This window comes from Cebus imitator, unplaced genomic scaffold (assembly GCF_001604975.1).
Source record: "Cebus imitator isolate Cc_AM_T3 unplaced genomic scaffold, Cebus_imitator-1.0 Scaffold38, whole genome shotgun sequence".
Classification (NCBI taxonomy): Eukaryota; Metazoa; Chordata; class Mammalia; order Primates; family Cebidae; genus Cebus; species Cebus imitator.
This window is the reverse complement of record NW_016107353.1, coordinates 11,255,722-11,263,209: the sequence shown is the minus strand read 5'-3', so window position 1 is coordinate 11,263,209 and position 7,488 is coordinate 11,255,722. Positions and strand designations below refer to the sequence as shown.

Genomic DNA, 7,488 nt, shown 5'->3' with positions numbered 1-7,488 from the left:
GCAAAGCTTTTAACCACTCCAGAACCCTTATTATACATAACAGAATTCATACTGGAGAGAAACCCTACAAATGTGGAGACTGTGGCAAAGCTTTTATCCAGTCTTCCATCCTTACTACACATAAGATAATTCATACTGGAGAGAAATCCTACAAATGTGAAGAATGTGGCAAGGGGTTTATCTGGTTCTCACACCTTAGTGCACATAAGCGAATTCATACTGGAGAGAAGCCCTACAAATGTAAAGAGTGTGGCAAAGATTTTAAAGTATCCTCACACCTTACTAGACATAAGAGAATTCATACTGGAGAGAAACCCTACAAATGTGAGGAATGTGGCAAAGCTTTTAACCAATCTGCAACACTTACTACACATAAAAAAATTCATACTGGAGAGAAGGCCTGCAAATATGAAGAATGTGGAATAGGCTTTAACCAGTCCTCAAACATTACTATATATATGATAATTCATAATGGATAGGAACCATAAAGTGTGAAGAATGTAGTAAAGCCTTTAATTAATCCTCAATTCTTAACAGACATAAGATGATTTATACTGGAGAGAAACTCTACAAACCCAAAAGTTGTACTAATGCTTGTGACAACACCTCAAACATTTTCAAATATAAAAGAAATTGTGCTGGTGAGAAATCATAGAAATATCAATAATGTGAGAAAGTCTTTAAATGGTTGACACACTTGATTGTAGGTAAGGTAGTTCATGCTAGAGAAAACTTCTACAAGTATGAATGATGTGGCAAAACTTTTAAACAATGCTCACACCTTGCACAGGAAAGCATTTATACTTGAGAAAAAAATGTACAAATGCAAAGAAAGTAGAAAAGTGGTTAATATCTGCCCACAATCTTACTCTACATCAGAGAGTTTATACTTAATAAAAGCTTTAAAAGTGCAGTTTTTTCAAAAGATTCTTCAGAAAATATAAGCCTTTAAAGTGCTGAAGAGGATTTATTTGGAAGACAAACCTTACAAACATAAAGAGAGTTGTAGTAAATTTATTTGCAACACAGATCTTGTACTCATTTTGTATTAGAGGCAAACCAAACCAATTGCTTAAACTTTGTTCAACATCAGAAAATTTACATAGAAGAAAAACCCCGCAAATGTAATAAATTTGGGGAAAAAATGACAGCTTAGAAAACTTCAGAGAGTCATAAAAATATATATGAATAAAAGTAAAACTTCAGAGTGTTTATATTAAATATATTTTTGCAGATATAGTAAATAGAAAAAATATTTAATTCAAAATGAAGTTATGTAAATATCAGAGAATTTACATTAGACATGCATAAGGCACTGACGCTTCAGACTTTAAATCAGAGTTCTGAGTTTAGAAAATATAACAAAAGTTAGTAGAAAAATTATTTCTGTGTAACTTTAAAATAGAATTTTTTGGAGAGTTATAATTACATTATTACAAGTATACTTTTTTTGGAAAGATTACAGATTTTGTGAAAAGCAATGTTGTTACTAATTCTCAAATTACTTCATACAAATAATCTTGCAATTAACTCTCAAATTACTTCATGCTAAAAAAAATTAGTTCCTTTTCTTCTTTTGAGATGAAGTCTTGCTCTATCACTCAGGCTGGAGTACCGTGGCACAATCTCATCTCACTGCAACCTCTACCTCCTGGGTTCAAGTGATTTTCCTGCCTCAGCCTCTTAAATAGCTGGGATTACAGGCACATACCACCATGTCCGGCTATGTTTTATATTTTTAGTAGAAGTGGGGTTTTGACATGTTGGCTAGGCTGGTCTCAAACTCGTGACCTCAGGTGATCCACCCAGCTCAGCCCTCCAAAGTACAGGGGTTACAGGTGTTGGCCACTGTGCTCAGTCCATGTTTCTTTATTACTATTGTGTTTATACATGAAAGCCTGTGGCCAATTGTTGCTGCATCAAAGATAGAAGAGAGATTTCTTAGTAGGTGAACATTGATGACCTCTTTTATGAAAGAGTAAGGACATTAAAATGTAACACGCACGATGAAAATCTAAAAAGGTTCTTTGTGGTCAACTTAAATAGTGAGTGATGCATGAGGTAGGTGTCCAGAGTAATATTCTTCTGCATTATATTGAGAGACAAATATTGTTAGCTTTAGTTAAAATTAAATTGCCTTTGCCTGGTGGCTCACACCTGTAATTCCAGCACTTTGGGAGACCAAGACTTGTGGATCACAAGGTCAGGAGTTTGAGACCAGCCTGGCCAATGTGGTAAAACCCAATCTCTACTAAAAATACAAAAATTAGCTGTGCTTGGTGGTGCACACCTGTAGTTCCAGCTACTCAGGAGGCTGAGGCAGAAGAATCGCTTGAACCAAGGAAGCGAAGGTTACCAATGAGCTGAGATTGTGCAACTGCACTCCAGCCTAGGTAATAGAGCGAGACTCTGTCTCAAAAATAAATAAATAAATGAAATAAAATTAATTAGTATATTGTTTTACTGATTGTACTTTTATGAAACAAAATGCAGTACACGCTAAAAATTTTAGATGAGGTGTGAATTTCTTAATTCAACATTTTTCACATTTTAAATATTGCACATTCAATTACATCTTATTCCATTTACTTTAACCTAGTCCCCCTTACTCAAGGGTATAGGTAAAAGAAAACACTATTTAGTTAAATCATGTACTAACATCTCTAGTAATCTTTTTTGCCAGGGGCTTAAAATTGCAATAAGTTAATCAATATTGTTCCTGTAGGTAAAGATTTTTTTTCTGCATTTAAATTTTCTGTTGTTAATTTTGGTGGGCACATATTTATGTTATGTATATATGTTACAAATATTCTGATAGAGGCATACAGTATTTAATAATCATATTAGGTTAAGTGAGGTATCCATCACCTCTAGAATTTATCTTTTGTATTACAAACAGTTCTACAGTTATAGTGATTTTACGATGTAAAAGTAAAATTATTGACTACAGCATCATTTTTGTAATAATAAAAATTGTATACAATTATAAATAAAATTTACACGTATCTGAGTCCTGGATAAATACTTTTTAAAATTTTGTCTTTTAATGCAAACACATAGAGATTTTTAGTTTTAATTTACATAGAGTTAAATATACACATCTGTTAGTCTAAATATAAACCTTAGGTATAAGAAAATAATGAATTAAGTATGTTCGAGTATGAGTTTGTGAACTATTTTCAGAATAAAAGATCAATATTGGTAAAAGACACATCATTTTAATAAGATGTATAATTTTCTTTGTGTCTTCCTTTTTTTTTTTTTTTTTTGAGACAGAGTCATTGCACCTGTGAGCTTGGTCAAGAAATGAGCCATCATCTCACACATTGCTGAATTTACATATGACAGTCACAACTCTAACTGCGGACATGGGGATTATTAAAATTCAATGTGAGATTTGGTTGGGGACATGGCCAAACCATGTAACTCTTTGCTTCTGTCTGGACCTTGCCTATGGGGGAGATTTTGACACATCACTGAACCCAGCACCTTCATGATGTGACTCTCCTAGGCTCTGCCCTCAAAGAGAATGATGATATGTCACTGGGATCGGTACCTTGGCGATGGGACTCTCCTCTCCTGACTGGACTGTGTCCTAGAAGAGAATGCTAAGATATCAGTGAGACCAGCAGTTAGGTAATGTGATTCTCAGCTTCTACCACGGCACTCTACAAAGGGCAAGATGACATAGTGTGGGGACTATCTCTTGGGATATGTGACTCTTCATTGGCCTGGCCTCAAGGGGAAATTGTGACATATCTCTGGGCCTACCACCTAGGTGATGTGACCTTTCTCACCTGCTTGTGCTCTGCCCACAGATTTCCACGTATCTCTGGGCGCAGCACCTAGGTAATGGGACTCTTCTGCCTAAGCACTGCTTACATGAGCCATTGTGACATATTCCTAGGCCCAAGATAAATGATGTGACCTTTCACTTCTGCTTGGGCACTACAAAAAGGGGGCATTGTGACATAACATGGGGCTCATCACCTAGATGATGTAATTCTTTTGCTTGAGGCTTGCTCACAGAATAAGGAGTGACATATTGCTGGGCATAGCACCTAGACGATAACATATTTATTTCTGCTCTAGCCTGATTGGGTGATGGCGGTCCGCTGTCGCCGGCCTTCTCGGGGGCCGCGTGGGCCAGGCCAGGGCCTGGATTCCCGCCGGTGCTGCCTCAGCCGGCGCGATCTCTCATTCTGAAACCAGATCTGGACCCTGGGCTCCGGAACGCCGATGGCCTGGGCCAGCTGTTGTCTGGTGGCCATGCCCGGGTACGGGTTCTGCTCAAAGGACGCTCGCAGGGCATCGCTTTGGCTCGGAGTCCAAACGAGCCTCTTTCGCCGTCCTCCCCCTCGGGCTACGGCGGGGAGAGGGCTGCCGGGAGCCGTGGGGAGAGCCATCGCGGGGAGACCGGGCCCCCGGGTCACAGACAGACACAGGCACACAGAGGCCGGCGGGCTGCCGTGCGCCTCAGCCAGCCTCTGCGCTGCACTGCACCTGCACCTGCACGGGCACCGCGCAGCAGGCAGGCGAAGCCAGGGGTCCAGCCCCGCCAGCCAGCGGCCGCTCTTATAGAGACCCAGCGGCCCCACCCCTTCCTGAATATGCATGAGCTCCGGGGACCAAGGGCGGGGTAGCCCGCCCTCTCAAGCCGGAAACCACAGGGACCACGGCCTTGGGGGGTGGTCGGGGGTGGGGCCCGAGCGGCGCGGGGAGGGGGAAGGACGCCCGCGACGCCCGGGGGCTGGCCCTCCGGGCTTCCCCAGGAATTACAGACGCCTGGAATCCCAGCTACCTGGCAGGCTGAGGCAGGAGAATGACTGCAACCCGAGGGGTGGAGAGAGGCTGCAGAGAGCCGAGATCCGGCGATTGCAGTCCCGCCTGGGCGAGCGTGCGGGACTCCGTGTCAAAAGAGACAACCCAGAGGTATTCCAGCAAATAAAACCCCAAGTCCAATAAACAACGAAAACAAAATATTAAAAACCCCAAGTCAAAAGGTCACATCCTGCATTTGCCTTATGAGTCGTCCGCTTGGGCCTCTGCCACGTCTACTATCCTTCCTTCTGTTCCTGTTCCGTAGCTTTGGAATACTCTCTTACTGCCGCTCTCAAACTTGCCTCGGCCTCTCCCGCTTTATGGCCCTCGGTGGAGCTGTGTGTTCCGAGGAGGCAAGAATCGTGGTTTCTGCAGACTCGCACCCGTGGCAGTTCATTTCCCCGTAACAGGTAACGAACGGGTAGGAGACATGAGGAACCTCACCTAGGTGCCGGTCCAGCACTGTGTCACAAGACCATATTAGGGGAGGGCCCAAGAAAGAGTCATTACCCTGGTGAAGTGCTGAGAACTATATCCCAGTACCTCCTGTGGGTAGGGCAAAGGAAGGAGAGAACACTTAAAGAGCCTAGAACCTAGAAGCCGTGCTCAGCTCTACGTAACAATCAGCCCAGTGGGAGAAGCCAAGGCGTCAGCCGAGAGGCACATCAGGTAGGTGCTGAGTCACGTGATAGGTTACAGTCTCCTCGGTGGACGCTTCCCAGGAAGCAAAGGAGACACACACGATCCGGCCCAAGAGACCAAAAGGATGTAACGAGGATTGCCGCGGGCAAGACTGCAGGCCATAAAATCACAGCCCCCGTGTGCTGGACCCAGCGATGAGTCACTCTTTCTTTTGTAAGCAGAGCCCAGTCAGGAGAGCAGAGTGACCTCGCCTAGGTGCTGGGCCCAGAGACATGTCACATCCTCTCCTGTGGGCAAAGAGCGGGTATAACCAGACAATCGTTTTGAGTAGTTGAGCTACTCACTGTACACGAGAGTACAATGAGCAAAGAAAAAACAGACAAATGTATCTTATACACATGTGGGATCATCCTTATTGCTGTGTCTGATCTCTGTTGGCTGCAGCCAGCTCTCACAGTGTAAACTCAAACCCAATTGACCAACAACTTAAAACTTTTGTAAACAGGTAAAAATTGAGGGATGGGACATGCCTGCAAGTATGTCCAGCATAATTATCTTGGTTAAAGTACAAGGACAGAATGTACTATGTGCCTGTAAGCATGTTATGTCTAAGAGCGACACAGAATAGAACGTAACACAGTTATGAGCACGCTTCTAATTTCTTCCTTAACAGGAAAGGAAACTTTAAAAAGGAACTTTTCTATTTCCCACAGTAGACTATTAATGGATGGTAATGTACATGAAGACCACAAAATTTCTATGTATTTATGGGCTCAGCTTTTAATATAAAAATTTAACAGATTTCAAAAGTAAAATTAGTGGCTTTTTTCTGTCATGAGAGGGACATCACTCTTAGAATTCATTTACCAAAGTGTTTGTGTTAGTTTCAGTAATAGGAGCTTTAAACCACAAATCAAATTTTACATACTCTCTGAGGGTAAACAAGAGTGGGCTTTCAATTCCTCTTTATTTCTACTAAATTAGAGATTTCAAATCCAAAATGTTAGATCAGAAATAAAAACCGGCATTGGCCAAGAGAATGTTGGGTATTATCATTGAGATGAAAACTCCGTATCGGGTGGTCCTAATTGCAGCCCTGTTCTGCTTCTTATGGGCTCTATGGCCTGAATACGGCTTCTTGACCTTTCTGTGCATGGCTCTTCAGCTGTACGATTAGAATACCAGTGCCTAAATCCTAGAATTTTTGTAAAATTAAAACAACTAATACAAATAAAGGTGCCCAGTGAGCACCGAGCACGTTGTTAGGGTACAGAAAATTTATTATCTCCTAATTGTTAATTATGTTAGGTCATGCTCAATGTGAAGCCTGAAAGGAAGGTGGCCACATTGGTGGTTTGTCGCCCATGTTTATTCTAATCAGTCATTCTGGGGATATAGCAGTAGTAAAGTGTTTTCGATACCATGATTGGTATATTCCCATATATTAACATACAGCATGGATGTAAATATTATGAAATAATATTGAAAACAAAATTAAAAAAACCCCAAGTCAAAAGGTGACGTCCTGCATTCGCCTTATGAGTCGTCCACTTGGCCCTTGCCATGTCTACTTTCCTTCCTCTCTTTCCTCTTCCATAGTTTTGGAATACACTCTTCCTGGGGCTCTCAAACTTGCCTCGGCCTCTCCCGCTTTCTGGCCCTCGGTGGAGCTGTGTGTCCCGAGGAGGCAAGAGTCGTGGTTTCTGCAGACTCGCACCCGTGGCAGTTCATTTCCCCGTAACAGGTAACGGACGGGTAGGAGAAATGGGGAACCTCACCTAGGTGCCGGTCCAGAAATATGTCACAAGGCCACATCAGGGGAGGGCCCAAAAAAGAGTCACTACCTTGGTGAAGTGCTTAGAACTCTATCCGAGTACCTCCCGTGGGCAGGGCAAAGGAAGGAGACAACACTCAAAGAACCTAGAACCTGGAAGACGCGCTCAGCTCTACGTCGCAATCAGCCCAGTGGGAAAAGCCAGCGCGACAGAAGAGAGGCACCTCAGGTAGGTGCTGAGCCACGCGATA

The 7,488-nt window shown here is 42.7% G+C and overlaps 1 protein-coding gene and 1 pseudogene across 1 annotated transcript in view; one reads left to right on the top strand and one right to left on the bottom strand.

Moving 5' to 3' along the window:
• LOC119470708 (zinc finger protein 726-like) overlaps nucleotides 1-7,488 on the top strand; it is a 561,873-nt gene that overhangs the window by 28,871 nt on the left and 525,514 nt on the right. The window lies entirely within an intron of this gene.
• LOC108301910 overlaps nucleotides 1-7,488 on the bottom strand; it is a 101,280-nt pseudogene that overhangs the window by 93,172 nt on the left and 620 nt on the right.